This window comes from Columba livia, chromosome 16 (genome assembly GCF_036013475.1).
Source record: "Columba livia isolate bColLiv1 breed racing homer chromosome 16, bColLiv1.pat.W.v2, whole genome shotgun sequence".
NCBI classification, from domain to species: Eukaryota; Metazoa; Chordata; class Aves; order Columbiformes; family Columbidae; genus Columba; species Columba livia.
This window is the reverse complement of record NC_088617.1, coordinates 4574514-4590285: the sequence shown is the minus strand read 5'-3', so window position 1 is coordinate 4590285 and position 15772 is coordinate 4574514. Positions and strand designations below refer to the sequence as shown.

General features: G+C 59.6%; 1 protein-coding gene across 6 annotated transcripts in view; it reads right to left on the bottom strand.

Moving 5' to 3' along the window:
* SRC (SRC proto-oncogene, non-receptor tyrosine kinase) overlaps positions 1 to 15067 on the bottom strand; it is a 29463-nt gene extending 14396 nt beyond the window's left edge. For 4 of the 6 annotated variants that reach the window (XM_065031917.1, XM_065031916.1, XM_065031919.1 and 1 more), the window contains exons 1-2: positions 14838 to 15067; positions 1573 to 1648 (exon numbers count right to left, since the gene is read on the bottom strand). The gene's annotated coding sequence lies outside the window, so the exon portion shown is untranslated. Of the gene's footprint in view, positions 1 to 1572; positions 1649 to 3969; positions 4072 to 14837 lie in introns of those variants that run through there. The other 2 variants (XM_065031920.1, XM_065031918.1) reach the window with 2 other exon arrangements.
* Positions 15068 to 15772: the final 705 nt, after the last annotated feature.

The following is a 15772-nucleotide window of genomic DNA, read 5'->3' as shown; positions in this document are numbered from 1 at the left end:
CAGTGCACTGAGAAAAATCAGAGTGTAAACCAGGCAAAATGCCTGGAGATTAGCCAGGAGCAGGGCCAGAAAGGGGACACGGGATCCCCCTGGGCACTTCCACAATGGCCCCAAAGCAGTGGGATGTCCTCACCTTCAAACCCCTTAGCCCACAGGCACAGGACATGCATCCCCCAGGTATGTCCCAGCCAGAGACCACGAGTTCATCACTCCCTGTGTCATGTTTGTGGGAAGGGAGAGCTCTCCAAAATGCATCACAAGCTCATGCTTGGGTACTAACCCTCCTCAGCAAGGGCTTTGCTTGGGTCTGCACTAGTCCCTGGGTCACTTAGGGCTCTGGCTGCGGCAGCCAAAGATGGGAGTGAAGGAGGAGGAGGCACAAGCCCATGGTCCTCTGGGGAAGGGGCTGCAGAGCAGCAAGCCCTGCTCTGTGCTCTCCTGTTGCAAACAGCTTTGCACCTAAACACCTGCATGTACCAGTTTCAATTTGGCTTGTGCAAGACTTAAGTTGGCAACCCCAAAATGTGCCCAGAGGCACTGGCAGCCTCGCACCATCCCCACTCCAAGTCCCAGGTAACAGCCAATGTGACCATTACCACATCTCTGCCTGGGCAGACAGCGAGGAAAGGGTGCAAATTCCCTGGAGGAGCAGGGGGTTGTGCAAGAGCCCAGCAGAGGAGTTATTAATGACAGCAGGAATGTGCTGTGCACTCAGGTCCCCAGGGAAGAGGGGCCGCGCACCAGGAGAGACCCCCCTGCGGCAGAGCTAGTGACGAAACCCCCTCGGAACTGAGGGGCAGAGAAGGAAGGAGGTGGGTGAATCCACCACCTGGCTGTGGCAGCTCCCAGCACATCCCAGCAGCATCACTGGGAGCCGTGAGACAAATTTCCCTGCTGCCAGCAGCTACGCTGTACTTATGTCTAACGCACAGGATTTCTACATGTAACAGGCTGCAGCCACACTCCAAGCCCCGGCATCCAGCCAGGGCAGCCCAGCCGATGCCTGGCAGGATATTTCTGTGCTCCTGTGCTTTTTGCTGTGCTGGGATGGGGTGGCTCAGCATCGCTCCCTGTCCCGGCCGGTGCCTCAGCTTTCGGCAGGGCTTCCCCTCCCCAGGCTGGCATGGTGGGCTGGAGCGTGGCCAGCACTCCCGGCATTCACCTCCAACTGCTGCGAGGCGGCGGACGGACGGAGGCAGCTTTCCTGCGGCGGGGATTAGCACCCCGGGCACGTCGCAGCCTGCAGGAACTCCCCTGGTTTCCGCTCTGGTGGGGGGGTCAGTGCTGATAGCAAATTGCAAATCACTGTGGTGCTGAGTTGTGAGACCTCAGCTCTGTCCCCATGGGGAGCAACAGGGGGTGGGAAGGACAAAGCGGGGGCTCTGCCTTTTGCTCTTGCACCCAGCTCCCTACCCACCCATGGATGCTCAAGGGCCAAATCCAAGTGTTGCAGAGCACCCAGTACCCCACACCTGAGTCCACCAGGGAGTCAGGAGAGTTTCCCTTCTCCTGAGTGGGCTCATTCAGCAAGCAGCCTGGTCCCCCCTCCCCAGAACATCAGAGATCCCTTACCAGCGCTTTCCAGCTACAGCCTCGCCGTGGGGTGGGGAGGGGACACCGGTGAAGTCAGCTCAGCTCCTGCCGCAGCCTGCGAGACAGAGGGGACGTCAGCACCCGGCAGTCCCCGCACCCCACCACCCTTTCCCCCCTACACCACTGTCTAGTGCCCAGAGCTGCTGCTGCCTTCCTCCTCCTCCTCCTCGCCATCCCACCAGCAGCTCACACCCGCCTGCTCTGATCTCTCATGTGTGAAGAGGGGACAATTCTCTGCTCCACTTCATCAAACCCACCGGAGGATGGGAGAGGAGGCGGCTGGAGTTGCCCCAAGCGATGTCCCGGGGCGAGAGGGGAGCGCAGGCACCGCTGGCCCGCTGAGGGGCTTTTTGGGGGAGAAGTGAAGCCAGTTTCTCTGGACATACCAGTGTTCCCAGTCCCGCCGTTCTGCCTCCAGACAGCTGAGACTGGTGGCAGGGAGGGTCGGTCACCAACTGGGGACCTTTTTCCCAGGGATGAGTCGCCTTCTCCACCCCCAGCAGCACAGACAGATGCTACGGCATGAACCATGCACAAGGTCCGGGAGCTGCTCAAGCCCTGACTCAGCCAGAAAAGCACATTTTGGCCAAATTTTTGAAAACAGACAGTTTCCTGCTGCAAGTGTGTGTGATGGGGGGACACCTGTCAGCAGCAGTGGCTCAGGGCAGGGCAGGGCCCCGCAGAGCCAGGGCAGCCACGTTGCCTGGCTCTGCCACCCCCTTCCAGCCCCCAAATCCTGCAGGAGCTGCCCCTTCTCCCACCTCTCATGCCAAAAGACAAACCTCTCTCCAGCCAGCCCTGCTCACCCTGTGCTGGGCTGAAGTTTTAGCTGCTCCTGGGGAGCTCTGGCTTGCCTGGCACAGAGGGGATTCAGCCCCCGCAGCACCCCGAGCATCCCAGCCCTGAGAAGCATCCCAAGGGGCTCCAGTCCCGGCTGGAGCCCAGGGTTCACATCTCACCCAGGGGGAACAGGGATTGGCCACAGGCAAGTTTTTGCAGGGCTGCCATCTAACCCTGCTGGGAGCAAGCCTGGAAGTGAGACCAGCCACAGCCTCCTGCCTTTACACAAGAGCCTTCAGCCACGGCGAGGAGGGGGCTTGTACAGAGACGGCAGCAAAGGAGAACAAGCTGCTGCTCCCCCAGCATCGCTGGCTGCCATTGCAGCCTCCCCTCCCCAGCCACCCCGACCTGACCTGTTCAGCCTGTGTGTTCCCTGGATCACGGCACGCAGCCCCACGGCACACACACACCAGGCTGGTTATGTTGCAAATGCTGCAGCGTGATGGTTGGAAATCACTGAGCAAACCTCCGCGGGGTCAGCGCGATGACGGGTAGCCGACCCGGGTCCCTCTCGCTGGGTGGGCGCCTGGGGCGGTGGATGGCACACAGAGGACGTGGCATATCACAGGTTTATTTTGGTGGCCTCCTTTTCTCCCTGCTAGTAAGTTCTGCCACTATTTTGAGTGCATTTGATTAGGATAATAAGCAGCAGCTGATTGACAGCTCTTTAAGACTCTGAATGGTTTGTAATTTGTACTTGACTAATATTCACTGGCAATAATTGCACAGCAGAATGGAAGGTGGGGGAAGCTGCAGTCTCAACTCCAGGCTGCAGCACATACAAATAAGGCTGCGACGCGTACGCACGTGGTCCCTTGTGTCCTCACTGCCCAGGCACACTGTGTCACCAGGGTTCCCGGACACATGCTGCGAACCCATGGGCATGTTTAGACAAAACAGGACCAAAAATGCCACCAGAGAAACCCAAATACCCCTCAGCCTGGTGTCAGCCATGTGCCAGGGTGGCGAGGTGCAACGTCCTCCAAAGGGGAAGGGACAGGTCCCTGCTCGGCTGCCCGGCGGATGGATGCACTCTCACTCCTTGTGTACCCAGATTTGGGTGTTTGGTGGCTGGAAGTGGCTGCTCTGGCTGCTCCCCACAGTACTGCCATCCCCATGTGCTGCTGGGTTCTGCATTCAGGGTCTTCCTGCCACCCCGAGCCCCCCCAAACGCCCCCAGGCAGCAGCTGGGCTGAGCTGCAGCCACAGGGGAGGGTGCCAGGGCTGCGCCCAGACACGCACCCTGCCCGGGGCAGGGGCCGCAGCGAGGAGAGAGCCGCAGCAAGAGGCCACCCCCAGCCTGCCCTCTCCAAAAGCAATTAAAAATGAAGCACACTCAGCTGCACAACTCAGCTCGCATCAGATCACGGCACACGAGACAGTGGCGGCCCCATCCTCCCCTGCTGGCGCTGGAAACGCCACCTGACCTCCCCAGCATCCCGCTCCTCCGGCACCCGTGACCCCAGGGATTCTCCCCTCACCCCAAAATTAACTGGCAAGTTGGGATGCAGGAAAAGGCTCCATCCTCTGCCCTACCTCCCCACGGCAGAGATGCTCTCACAAAGGCAATAGTGAAGGCAATCGCTGCTCTCCAGCAAGTCCCGCTCTGGCTGTTTTCTGCTGCATTGGGATCGCTCAAGGATACAATGGCCGTGGCACGGCCAGGCTGATAGCGGGGCTGGCGGCGAGGGGGAAGCGATCTTATCTTCTTTTCAAAGACACTAACAAAAGACACTGATTGGGAGCAGACAAAACACAGCGGTATGGCTGCTTCTGCCAGGCAGAGGCAGAAACCTTGGGAAATGCCGCGACAGGCTGGGGCCCAACACCAGACATCAAGCCTTGGGGATGGGGACGTCTCCGACAAAACAGGCTCCGTCCTTGGGGCTGCCGAGGAGCTGGGGCACCAGCACCCACCCGCTGCCGGAGGGAGCCGAGCCGCATCCCTGGCTGGCAAAGCCCCGGCGAGATGAATAACGGCACCTGTCTCACACCAGACTGAAAAATGAAGCGTGCAGGACGGCGGGCGAGACAGAGCAGCCGCGCAGCCCGCAGGAGCAGGCACCAGGGATCCCAAACCCACCCCAACCTGCTCCATCCTCTGCACGCAACCAGCCCTCTGCCAGCATGACGGGGGCTGGGGAGCAGGGACGGCCAGGGTGGAACAGGACAAACAGAAGCCACCTACGAGGTGTGTCACTAAAAACAGAGATCCCAGGCTTGAGCCACGCAAGAGCCAAAGGGCATCTCACCGTCCTCCTCCCTGCATCACCCCCTGCTCCCTCCCCGCATTTTGGTAGGGAACACGGCCCCGGACACACTCGCACAGCAGCTTCCCCCTTGGTCCCAGGAGATGCTATTGAGGTTTTTCCTTTTTCCTGTTGCAAACACCGTGGGTGGGGGGCAGCAAATGGCAGCGCAGTCCCCGGTGCTTTGGGGAAAGTCTCGCTGCCCCACTCAGCCCACTGTCCCCTCCTGACATCCAAACACCACAGCTCAACATGTCCCCCGCAGAAAAAGCGATTCCTGTCCCCTGTCCCGTGCCATTGGGCTCTGCTCAGTACAAGAGTGGGAACACCGAGGCATGTCTCCGCCAGGCTGGGACCAGCCCTGCTGCACTGATTCCTAAAACACGGAGAGATGCGGAGATGCTCACTTGATCTCTCAGCTCCATCATGGGGACCAGGGAAGCCACTTCAATGGGTGGGTGCCTCAAATGCCCAACAAGGACCCCCACTTCACTCAGTGACTGCATGTTGAAGGCACCTGAATTAAGGCACCCCAGCCCTCCCCTGGCTGCCTCCAGCTGATGGAAAACTCTCCCAGATGGAAGGAATCACTAGTGGAGAGGGGAGGGCAGCACGGATGATGTGTGGGGGCCCAGCTACACACTCCCCACATATGTAAGTCCCAGCCCCTCCCATCCGACCCTGTCAACTCCCATTAAATTTAAAACCATCTTAATTAAAGCTCCACAGCCCAAGCTAGCAGAGGCCAGTGGGTCACGAAAAGGGAAAGGATAATTAAATCAAACATCCAAATTCACCCCGCCGCTAAGCATGGGAGAGAGTCACAGCCAAGAGTGATGCACAATGTCTCCAAAAAGATGTGTCAAAACACGGAGTTTAAAAGACCAAAACAAACCCCTGTCAAGCTCAAAAGCAAGTTCTGGATGTTTATCTGGCCAAGAAACGGGGAAGCACCAAGCACACGCTCAGGGAGCCAGGCAGGGAGCTCAAGCTCTCCCCACCATTGTGACACCAGCCCCTCAACAGGCAGTTTTTGGCTCGCTGGGATGATGGGCAGCGGCTCTGCCAAAACCAGCAGCTGCACACAGCTGTGGTTCCCCCACTGCCCCCCACAGCACCCCAAAGCTGGGGAGGGCAGGGGAAGCCCGACAGTGGGTGCCCCACCAGCACCATCTCGCTTAAGGCTGGCAAGAAAAACTTGCAAGCCTTATCTCCCCAAATATCGCAACCAGCTGCCTGGAGTGAGCGGTACGTGCAGCGAGTTGTGTTTGCTGGTGCTGAGCTGCCACGCACTCGGTTTTAAGTCTTTTTCTCCCCCGAGGGATGTAAGAAGGGAAGGTGGCCATGGCCACACTGTGTCACATCCCCACCACAACACCAGAGCAAACCTGGGAACTGACCCACTGTGATGCTTGCCCACGGCCCTGTGTACCAGCTCCCTGGGAGCTTCGCACACCCAAAGCTGCAGTGGGTTTTTAATGGACATCACTGAGCGGTGCGGAGGGCTCTGGAGGGAGCTGGCAGCCGCCTTTCCTGACCAGCATGTCACTGGGCAAAGCTTGTGGGAGCTCCTGACACACCATGCCAAGGGCTGTAGGGGAACAGCTGCTGCACCGACAGAGCACGGGCTACCAGCAGTGCCCCATCATTCCTGAGCAGCAACAAAGCCACCCCGAAAATCAGGGCTCCTACAGCTCCACCAGCCCCATGCCCTGGTCCAAAGGAGACCTCCCTGGGTTCAGGGCACTGCTAGGAAGAGTTTGGGGGCAGTGAGGAAATGAAGGTCAATGGAAGCCTCCTGGATGCCCCGCTGTCCCCTGTTACCCACGCATGAGCGCTTTGGGACAGGCAGAGAACAAGCACACGGATCCAGCAACCCCAGTCCCAGTCTGCTGCTTGCACACACAGAGGAAAGGGGAGTCACAGGGAGAGGGGAGCACCTCACCTCCCAGCCAGCATGCATCCGCCCTCCCTTTCTGCTCTGCAAGGGCACCTGGCAACTACAGATGGAAAAATAAGCTTTTTCACCATGACAGTGGTCCAGCACAGGAATGGGGGCTGGAGAAGTGGTGGGATCTCCCGCAGCAGATGCTCGAAGCCGGCCAGTTCTGTGCAGCCTGAACTCGCCGGTGCTGCTTCGGGTGGGAGCAGGGATGCCTACCAATGCCTCCCAGTCTGACTCAGCCTGTGCTTCCAGCATCCCCACCAGGACACCAGCCAAAGCCAGGAATTGCCCAACCAGCTCCAGCAAACGCTTTCCAAAGGCACACAAAGCCTTTGGCCTACGTTAACCTGAAACCGGTTTCTCCCAGAAAGGTGATGAGGGCAATGCTCTCTTCCTGCCAAGTCCAGAAGGAGAAAAAAACATAAATGTTTCCAAGAGTGAGAGTGCCCGCAGGGCCGGGAAGCACTGATGTTGGGCAGGGAAGCAGCGATGTCAAGCTGGGCCAGCACTAGGAGCTGGAGCCCCTGGCCACCAGGACTGCCTGGAGCCACAGGGTGATGCTTCCCCAAAACGGGCTTCTAGCTCAGCACTGAGGCTTCAGTGCCCCTCAAAATGTGCCTTTTTATACTAGCCCCCACGCACGCGGCATCCATGAGCTCCCACTGCCTGCCACCTAATTCTCCAGTTTCCCATCACATCAACACTGTTCCCATCCTCCTCCGGCTGTACTGGAGGGGGTGACAGAGACGTAGTGACACAAGCTGGCCACTGTAGGAGGAGGGAGGGTTTCTGTTCCCCTTTCTGCAGCACCTCTCCCAGCACAGCCAGGCTCTGGCTGCAGGGAATGGAGTTTGCTTCTGCTTTCTAGACAGGGACATCTGTCACGGTGCTCTCCGGGGACGGCCGTGGCACAGCACCCAGCCCGCCCATGCACGACTCCTGGGGACGGGACAGGTGGTGGTGAGAGGCTGATGTGACTCATAGGTGGCTCAGATCCGGCCAAAACGGTGCTGCCACTCACGCGTGAGGGCTGCTGCACCCCACAGCACCTGAGAGCACCCCAGCAATTTCACCCCTGGGCGAGGACGGCAATGCAGGCAGGTGGCAAACCTCCAGGGCAGGGGGATGAAGGGGACAAGGAACACACAGGAGACAGAAAAGCTCCGGAGTTGAGCAAGTTACAACCACCCCTGGTCACGCTGGCGTCACTGCTAAAACATTTCCACTTTCAGAGAAAGCAGCCCTTCCAGTCCAGCAAGGAGAGGAGCTCCCTGGGGCTCCACCGGCCCCCCGGGGCTGGAGCTGCAGCCCCATCAGCCCTGCAAAGGGGTCCCGCAGGACCCCCATGGCAGGAAACCTGCCAGCAACTCTCCTAACGCAGAACAGGACCTGAAACGCTTGCTGGTAAAATGGGTAAAGGCAGGGAGGGTATTTGCACCCTCAACACAAACCCCACAGGGCTGGGGGCCATGAGGACTTGGCAGGACACATGCCGGGGTTCACTGCAACAGGACGGTATGAAGGAGAAGCCAAGCAGAGGCCAAGGGTCTTCCATCACCAATTTCCAATACTTCCCACTTCGCAGATCCCTGAACAGTTTCAAACGAATAAGCAGGACCCCATGCAGCAAATTTATGCTGATTATCGGCTTATTTTCCTGGGTTACTTTGGGACTTCGTGGCATCTGCCCAACACAAGCCATGTGCTCCAGGAAACCATGGCGCCACCAGCCCAAACACGCACATGCTATGGGGGGCAGCGAGTGGCTGTGGGTCAGGGCTGGATGATCAGCATCAGCCTCCAGCAACGCATGTTCCACTGCCGCATTCACCTCCGCGGGCACTGATGGGACCGGGAGCAGCTCCCACAGCACTGGGCACAGCCCAGGACCGTGGGTCTGGTCTCAGCACTGTCAGATCCCACGCTGTGACATGCCCGGGGAGCCCGGACTTTGCCGGCGGCAGAGCCCGCAGAGATGCTGGTCCCCACAGCCACTCCCATCTGCACCACCAAAACAAAGCAACGCGCTCAGGATGCGCCAGAGGAAGCAACCAGAGAGGGTCGTGAAGGGCAAACGGAGAAGATCAGCCAGCCGTAGACAGCATTTCCATACCCAAAAAAGCTGTGTTGGATTCCCCAGCCGCTCCTGGGGCGAGGGGGATGCTCAGCGGCTCCACCGGAGCTGCCATGAGAGGAGCTGGCCAGGAGGTGCAGCCCCAGACGGTGCTCGCTATAAAGGGCCCGAGCAGATGAAAAACAAAGAAAAACGCTGAGCTGGTGTCTTTTATCCCCGCCGCTCCCAGAGGGGAGAGCCAGGCTCCACACACCTCCAGCCCTGCACCGCTCACTGCAGATGGGCGAGATGGATGGGACCAGTCCTGAGCCACTGACATGCACCAGCAGCGTGGGACGAGCTGCACGTGGACCTCGCACCTTCCCATGGCACCTCTCCAGCCCTCACCTGTGCTGCTCTTCATACCCAAAATAACCATCCTGCGTGGAGCTGCCCCCTCCCCACCCTCAGCAGAGCCCGTGGGGCTGGGATGAAGGGACAAAGAGATAAAGGGCACCTCCTTTGCTTTGCATCACCTGTGGCTCATGGCAGCTTCAGCACAGCCGACCCAGCCCACCCACAGCTATCCCCATCCCCAAAGCACGGAGAAGGGCTCAGACCAGTGTACGTACACACACATGCATGCACACCCACACGCGGCTGCACACGCGTGCAGGCAGACGGGGGGGCAGGCAGCTCCCAGCCGCATGTGCTGCTCTCCTTGCCCAGCCCCAGCACCCTGAGCTTTTTACCTCGCATATTTACAAACTCAACCACCTGTGATGCTGGAGCATGAAACTCATCCTGGTCACAGTGACTTTTGCAGCTCCATACACACCCTTCCTTGTCCCAGAACACCCTCCCTGCCCGGCACAGCAGGGTGCTCACCGGCGGCTTCCTCTCAGCCATGCCAAGGCTTCCCCAGCCCTCCCCAGCCATGCTGGGAGCGATTCTGACAGCATTTTTGTGCTGTGGGTTTTTTTTGCAGAAGGGACCCAGCACGTTTCCGCTCTGGGAGCACCCAGAGCCCAGGATGGCACTACCCAACCCCGCTGCTGCTGTCACATCAGCTGCAGCCCAGCGGCACCACAAAACCATCAAGCCACAAGGGCTGGTTTCAACCAGGGAAGTTGGTGCCCAGTCAGGCCATGGTCTGGGGAGGGAAACCTTGAAAACACCATCTGAGAGGCTGCGGGTGAGTGGGTGAGGAAGGTGGTGGCAGTTCATGGAAATCGGATTGTATTTGCCCTGCCTAAAGAAGAGCTTTGCCCACGGTGCGTGCATAGTGTTGAGCAGTTGGTGAAGAAAGGGTGGGAAGGGGGGAAACTGAGGCACACACGTGGTGTAAAGCCTCACCAACTTCTGATGGCAGCTTCCCAGGTTCTCCCAGGGGAAACTGGGGCACACAAGGCTTCTTACCAGGTAGGGAAGGAAGGTGGGGTAGTAAAACCTAGACACAGGGCTGCACCTTCAACCCCAAATTCCTCCTGAAGGGTGACCCAAAGTGAGATGCTTCCAAGATCAATTTAGCACCGACCTAACCCTGACATGCTGCCCCCAAACAAGGGTATGGTGTGGGAAGGGAGACACTGTGTGGAAAAGGGGCATGTGGCTTGGGACAGGCTGGACTTGTCAGCCTCACCTATGGTGGAGGCAACAATGCATCAGGAAGTGTTTGCCCTCATCATCCAGGCTTTTTGGTGGCTGAGATTGCCAGACACAGTCAGGAAGGATGGGAGCAGCCATGATGCATTGGAGCTATTTTTGCAGCATGCAGTCAGGATCTCCCCCATCCATCCAGCCCCAACACAGCAGGCATGGGGCCAGCCGAAACCACACGGGCACAGGAGCCAGACCACAACAGGTCAAATGCAGGACAGGGCTGGGAAACCTGGGGCTGGGACACTCGGGGCTGGTCCCAAGACTTGCAGTGTGGGGAAGGAAGAGCAGGTGTCCCCGTGTCATGTGTGGGCAGAGGCACTGACCCTGCAAAGCCTGCTAGCCCTTTGCTGCAGATCCCAAAGGCATCCTGGTGCCCTCTTGGCACGGAGACCCAGAGGTGCCACCCAAACCTGCGCTGGTTCCCCGGCTGAGAGGCGAAGGCAGGCTTGCTACACATATGTCCCATTTCTTATATTTTTGCCTTAAACACCCGCACAGTTCTGTTCCCCAAATTCCTCTAGATGAGCCCAGCGATGCTGCACACCAGCCTCCAGGTACTTCAGATGGTGCATCTCCACTGAGACCACCGGGAGCCAAGGAGCTCAGGCAGATTTCTTTAACGAATCATATAGAATCTGCAACCAGCCCCCCTTTGCCCATCAACCCATGCCCCCCGGCCATCCTGCCAGCCCACAGCCCCCCCAAACACCTCCCACTCCACAGCCAGGAGATCCGTAGCCCGAAGGGAAGTCAGTGCAAGACGCAGATTTGCAGGTCCTGGTTCCTGGCCCAGGTTCAAACCACATTTGTTCCTGAAATCTGTTTCAGGGCTTTATTTTCAAAGCATGCATGTGCGCAGGCATGTGCAAAGCAGCACCGGTCCCGCCGCAGCCTCGCGCCGAGGTTGCTGGTGCCAACACGGGGCCAAGTTGGGGCCCTGGGTGCACCCGAGCACCGACCGCAGCCCACGCCAACGCAGCCACGCTCAGTCAATTAATTATATTTTTCTGTCTTAAGCAGATGATATACTGGACTATCTCATGGCTCAGTATGAATTTAGAATATGAAGGACCAGAGGCATTACTATTTTCCTGAGGCCCACTTTAAAACAGCCCTGTGACACACTGCACGTTTTTTTGCTGATGGGTGGAAACTTCAGCAAAAGGCGAACCCTGGGAGAGTCAGTCCGCACCACCCGCAGCTACAGGCGGTCAAAAAGAGAAGGAGTTTGGACTGGAAACAGCGACAATGCACACTCCCATCCCAGGAACAGCCGCGCGAGGATGGTTATTTCCATCCAGAGGTTTGAGCTGCTCTTGGGGCATCAGATTAAAGGGACCTCTCATGGGATGTGGCTGGACGTGTCTCCAGGCGGGCTCCGGGGAGAGATGCGAAGGGCTGTGGAAGTGAGCTCAGATGGGAAATTGTTCCAAGAGATAAAGGAACAAGTTGGAAACCGAGCTGCAAAATAGACAGCACAGGAAACAATAGCGCTTCAGATAGGCTTTCAAATTTCCCCCAGTGATGTCAGGAGCACAGCGCTGTGCCCAAGTGATGCTTGGGGTTCCCCTCCCCGCCTTAAGACACACTGGGAGGAGGCACAGGCTGTTCGCTCACTCCTACCTTTTCTCTTTCAACGTTAAAGGTGTCTGCTGGTCATTAAAACGAGACCATACAGGCCATGTCCTTCAGGTCTCATTAGATAACAGTTTTCGCTCTGTGATGACCCTGGCACCAGCGGCAGGGAGAGGCAGACGGGATTTTGGAGACACGGGAGCCACTCGGTCCATCCCCTCCTCACCTTGGTGAGCCTGGCAAAATGATGCTGCTTCCTGGGGGCTGCACATGCTGCTAAAGGCCACCTCTGCCTCAGGACCACTGCTGTCCCCTCCGTGACACCAAGGCAGCGAAGGAGCCTCTTGCCTCCGCAGCAGAGGAGGTCAGTCACCACAAACTGCAGCTCTTTTCCTCGTCTTGTCCCCCCACTCCCCATCTAGGGGTTTAGATGTCCCTTTCTGCCTCCCCTCAGTACCTCCATGATTTTCCATCACTCTGGCACAAAGTCATTAAAGGGCAGAGCTATCGTTAGGCCATCTCCATCACACAGGGAGCACTGCAAGGCCACTAACGATCGAGACAGGGGACATTGGACTTCCCTTAGCTGCTGCTGCACCAGCCCATAAATAACCCTGTCTCCAAAAAAATCATCAGGCAGAGCCACCAAGGCAAGGTGTCTGGAGAAGCCTCTGCCCTGCGCTCCCAGGTCAAAGCTTGGAACTGGGAACTGACCCTCGATCTTTCAGGCAAAGGTGCCCTTCTCTGACAAAGGAGCATCACCTGGCTAATGATTACAGAGACGGGCTCCTGGGGAGCCAGCACAGGAGCCTCATCTCAGAGACACCGAATGGACAAGGTTTTGCCACGGGCCGGATCCTGAGCCAGCACAGAATGGTGCAGAACAGCTGGCTTAGCACTGGGCAGGCCAGATCAGCCTCTTTGGCTGCAAAGGTGTTGGGAGCAGCCCCACAGGGGAAATAACAAAAAAGGATATTGCTTTAAAGTGCAAGATTGCTGATGTCCCCCTGCATGTCCCCGTCCCCAAGAGTTCTGCCAGCCCCCACCCTTGTTTGACCAACACATGCTGCACAGGGGCCTGGGCAAGTGTTGAGCTGCTGGGTGCCAAGTGGGGTCTCCAAGCCTGGCAGGGATGAATGGCTTCTCACTATTAATAGTTGGGAGGGTTTGTCATGACTCGGTTCTCCCACCCGCACCCCGGTCAGTGCTGGCAGTGGGTGTCTCAGCTGAGAGGAGAGCGACGAAGCCCCCCAGCTCCTCGCTGCCGTACACCTCCTCCTCTGGGGAGCACCAGCCGGTGAGCTGGAGGAAGGAAAACCAAGTCTTTTGTTGCCACCTTCCCGCAGCTCAGTTTGCATACGGCACTGCTGGGTATGTGCTGTCCCGTTCCTGCCCCCACGGCGTGGGCAGCACCAGCCCCAGGCAGGAGCTTGCCCCAGGAACCCCCAGCACCCTCCACTGCCCCCGGCTCCTAACGCCATGGGGCGGTGGGTCCTGTCTTGGGGGGCTCCCCCGGCTGCCCTGCTCCTTCCTTTGCATCACTCCTGGGGAGCCAGGAGGACAATGAGCCAGCAGCACAGGCAGGGAAGCACTCCCTGTCACCTACGACCTTTACTGACCCACTGCTGCTCAACAGCACTGGGACCAGGACAGGACTGGGACTGCAGCCACCTCCTGGCCCCAAATCTGGGAGGCTGAAGCCCTGACACACCGCAGCAGCGGCGGCTGGGGCAGGGAAGGGCTGCATGGGGCCAGCAAAACGCGTGGAGATGCGACAGATCCCCACTCACTTCCAGCAGGTCCCGCAGGAGGCTGCGCAGCACCTTGAGACGATGCTCGATGCTCAGCACCAGACAGGGGCGCGCCAGGGTCAGCGCAGTGAGTCACCCCCCCATCCAGACCCCGTCCCCAGCACACACAGCCCTGTGCAGTGGGGCCCATCCCTGCAGGCTGTCCCCCTGCCCATCCCAAACGGCACTGGGATGCAGCACAGCCCCCCGGGCAGTGAGCAGGAATAAAAACCCACCCCAGCTCCCGTGTGGCTCAGGGCAAAACACACAATGCTCTTCTGTGGTACCAAGGACTGTGATGGGGATGGTGGGGACACATCAGTGTCACCACTCACAGCCACACATGGGGACTGGATTGCCCAGGCTGCAAAAGGGGAACTTCCCAGCTGGGTAAAACCTTTAACTGAGCAACCTGGGACTCTGCAGTCCCCCAGCAGAGCGGGGAGCCCCAGCGAGGAGCCTGCTGGACGCAGCTCTTCGGGCCCATCAGGGCTGGACACCAGTCCCAGAATTACCGGTGAGCAAACATGACAAGCGAAGCGGATCAAGAGACATAAAAGCAGGGGGGCGATGAATATTTCATGTCCTGGCCTACATACAGCCCGGCTCTCCCCACCCTTCGCTCCCGGGGGTCCCCCGCAGCCCCTGAACACAACAAAGGGGAGTTGCAGGCAGGCGGTGCCGCCCCGACAGACCCCATGGCCGCCCCGCTGGACGCTCAGCATCCCCGGCTGGGCTCAGAGCTGCCTCGCTAGAGCAGTGGCATCCTCAGCCAGACCCACAACTGACCCGCCAGACCATGTGCATCCGCTGCTGGACCCATAGCCACCCCACGGAAACCAGTAGCCAAACCGCAAGAATCCTATCCTGTCGGGACCCATAGCAAGCTCACGGGACTGCGGGCATCCTCCGCTGCCGGATCCACAGCTACCCCACCGGAGCCTGGGCATCCCCGGCCGGACCCACAGCCTCCCTGCCAAACTGCCAGCATCCCCCGCCGACCCCACAACCAGCCCACCCGGCTGTCCGCATCCCACCGAGCCCCACAGGCGGACCCCACGCATTCCCCGCCGGCCCCACAGCCGGACCCCGGCCATGCCCCGCCGGCCCCACAGCCGCCGCCCGCTCACCTCCCGCCTGTGCGCGCAGCGCAGCCGACCCCTCCGCTCGCCTCCAGCGCTCGGCCCCGGCTTTGTCTCCGCGCCGGGGGCGCGGCCGCCGCCCCCCGCCGCCGCCGCGCTGGGTGTCCGCACCGGGCCGTGCCGAGCCGGGCGCTCAGGGCTGCGCCGCCGGCAGCAGCATCGCGCAGCGCCGCGGATCCGGCGCGCTGCTGGCTCGCCCGCCCCCGCTCACCCCTTCTCCGGGGCGGGGGGGCAACCCACGGGGAGGGAAAAAAAAAAGAGGAATATGGCAGCAAACCGGAAACGGCGGATGGGGGAAAAAGAGCAGCCCCTCCCCTCGGTGTGTTTTTTTTTAAGGGAGAAGGCTCCGGGCCGCCGGGCTCCGCGGGGCGCGCAGCGGGCGAGGGGCCGCCCCCGCCGCGGGCTCTGCCGGCGCACCCCGGCCGCCGGCGGAGGGAACCGCCCGGTCGCGTCGGGGACACGCGTGGGAGCGGCGGCCTCGCTCCTCGGTGAGCGTCTGTGTCTGCGCGGCCCCGCGGGTGAGGGGCTGGGCGGGCTCCCGACCCCCGGGGCCGTGGGGTTCTCCCACCCGCGCCCCCGCTCCGAGCCCCGGCGGGCTGCATTGTTGTGTTTACCTGGGAGCCGCAGCTGGTACCAGATTTTCAGGAGGTTAAAACCCGGCTGGTTTGGGGGTTGCTTTATTAAACAGCTCTAACACGTGGTGAATAGCACGAAATGCTATTTTGTCAGGCTCTCCCCTTGAATCTGTGCATCGCCATCCCCAGGATGGACACCTTGCCGTCCCAGGGGGCTGCGATACCTGTTCCCCCATCTCTGAAGTCAGGAGGCAAAACTTAAGTATAGTGAAAAAAAGTGGGGAAAGATAAACCACATCCTGGGGATCCCCAGGTGGCTGTGAAGTCCTTTGCAGGCAGCACTAGCAG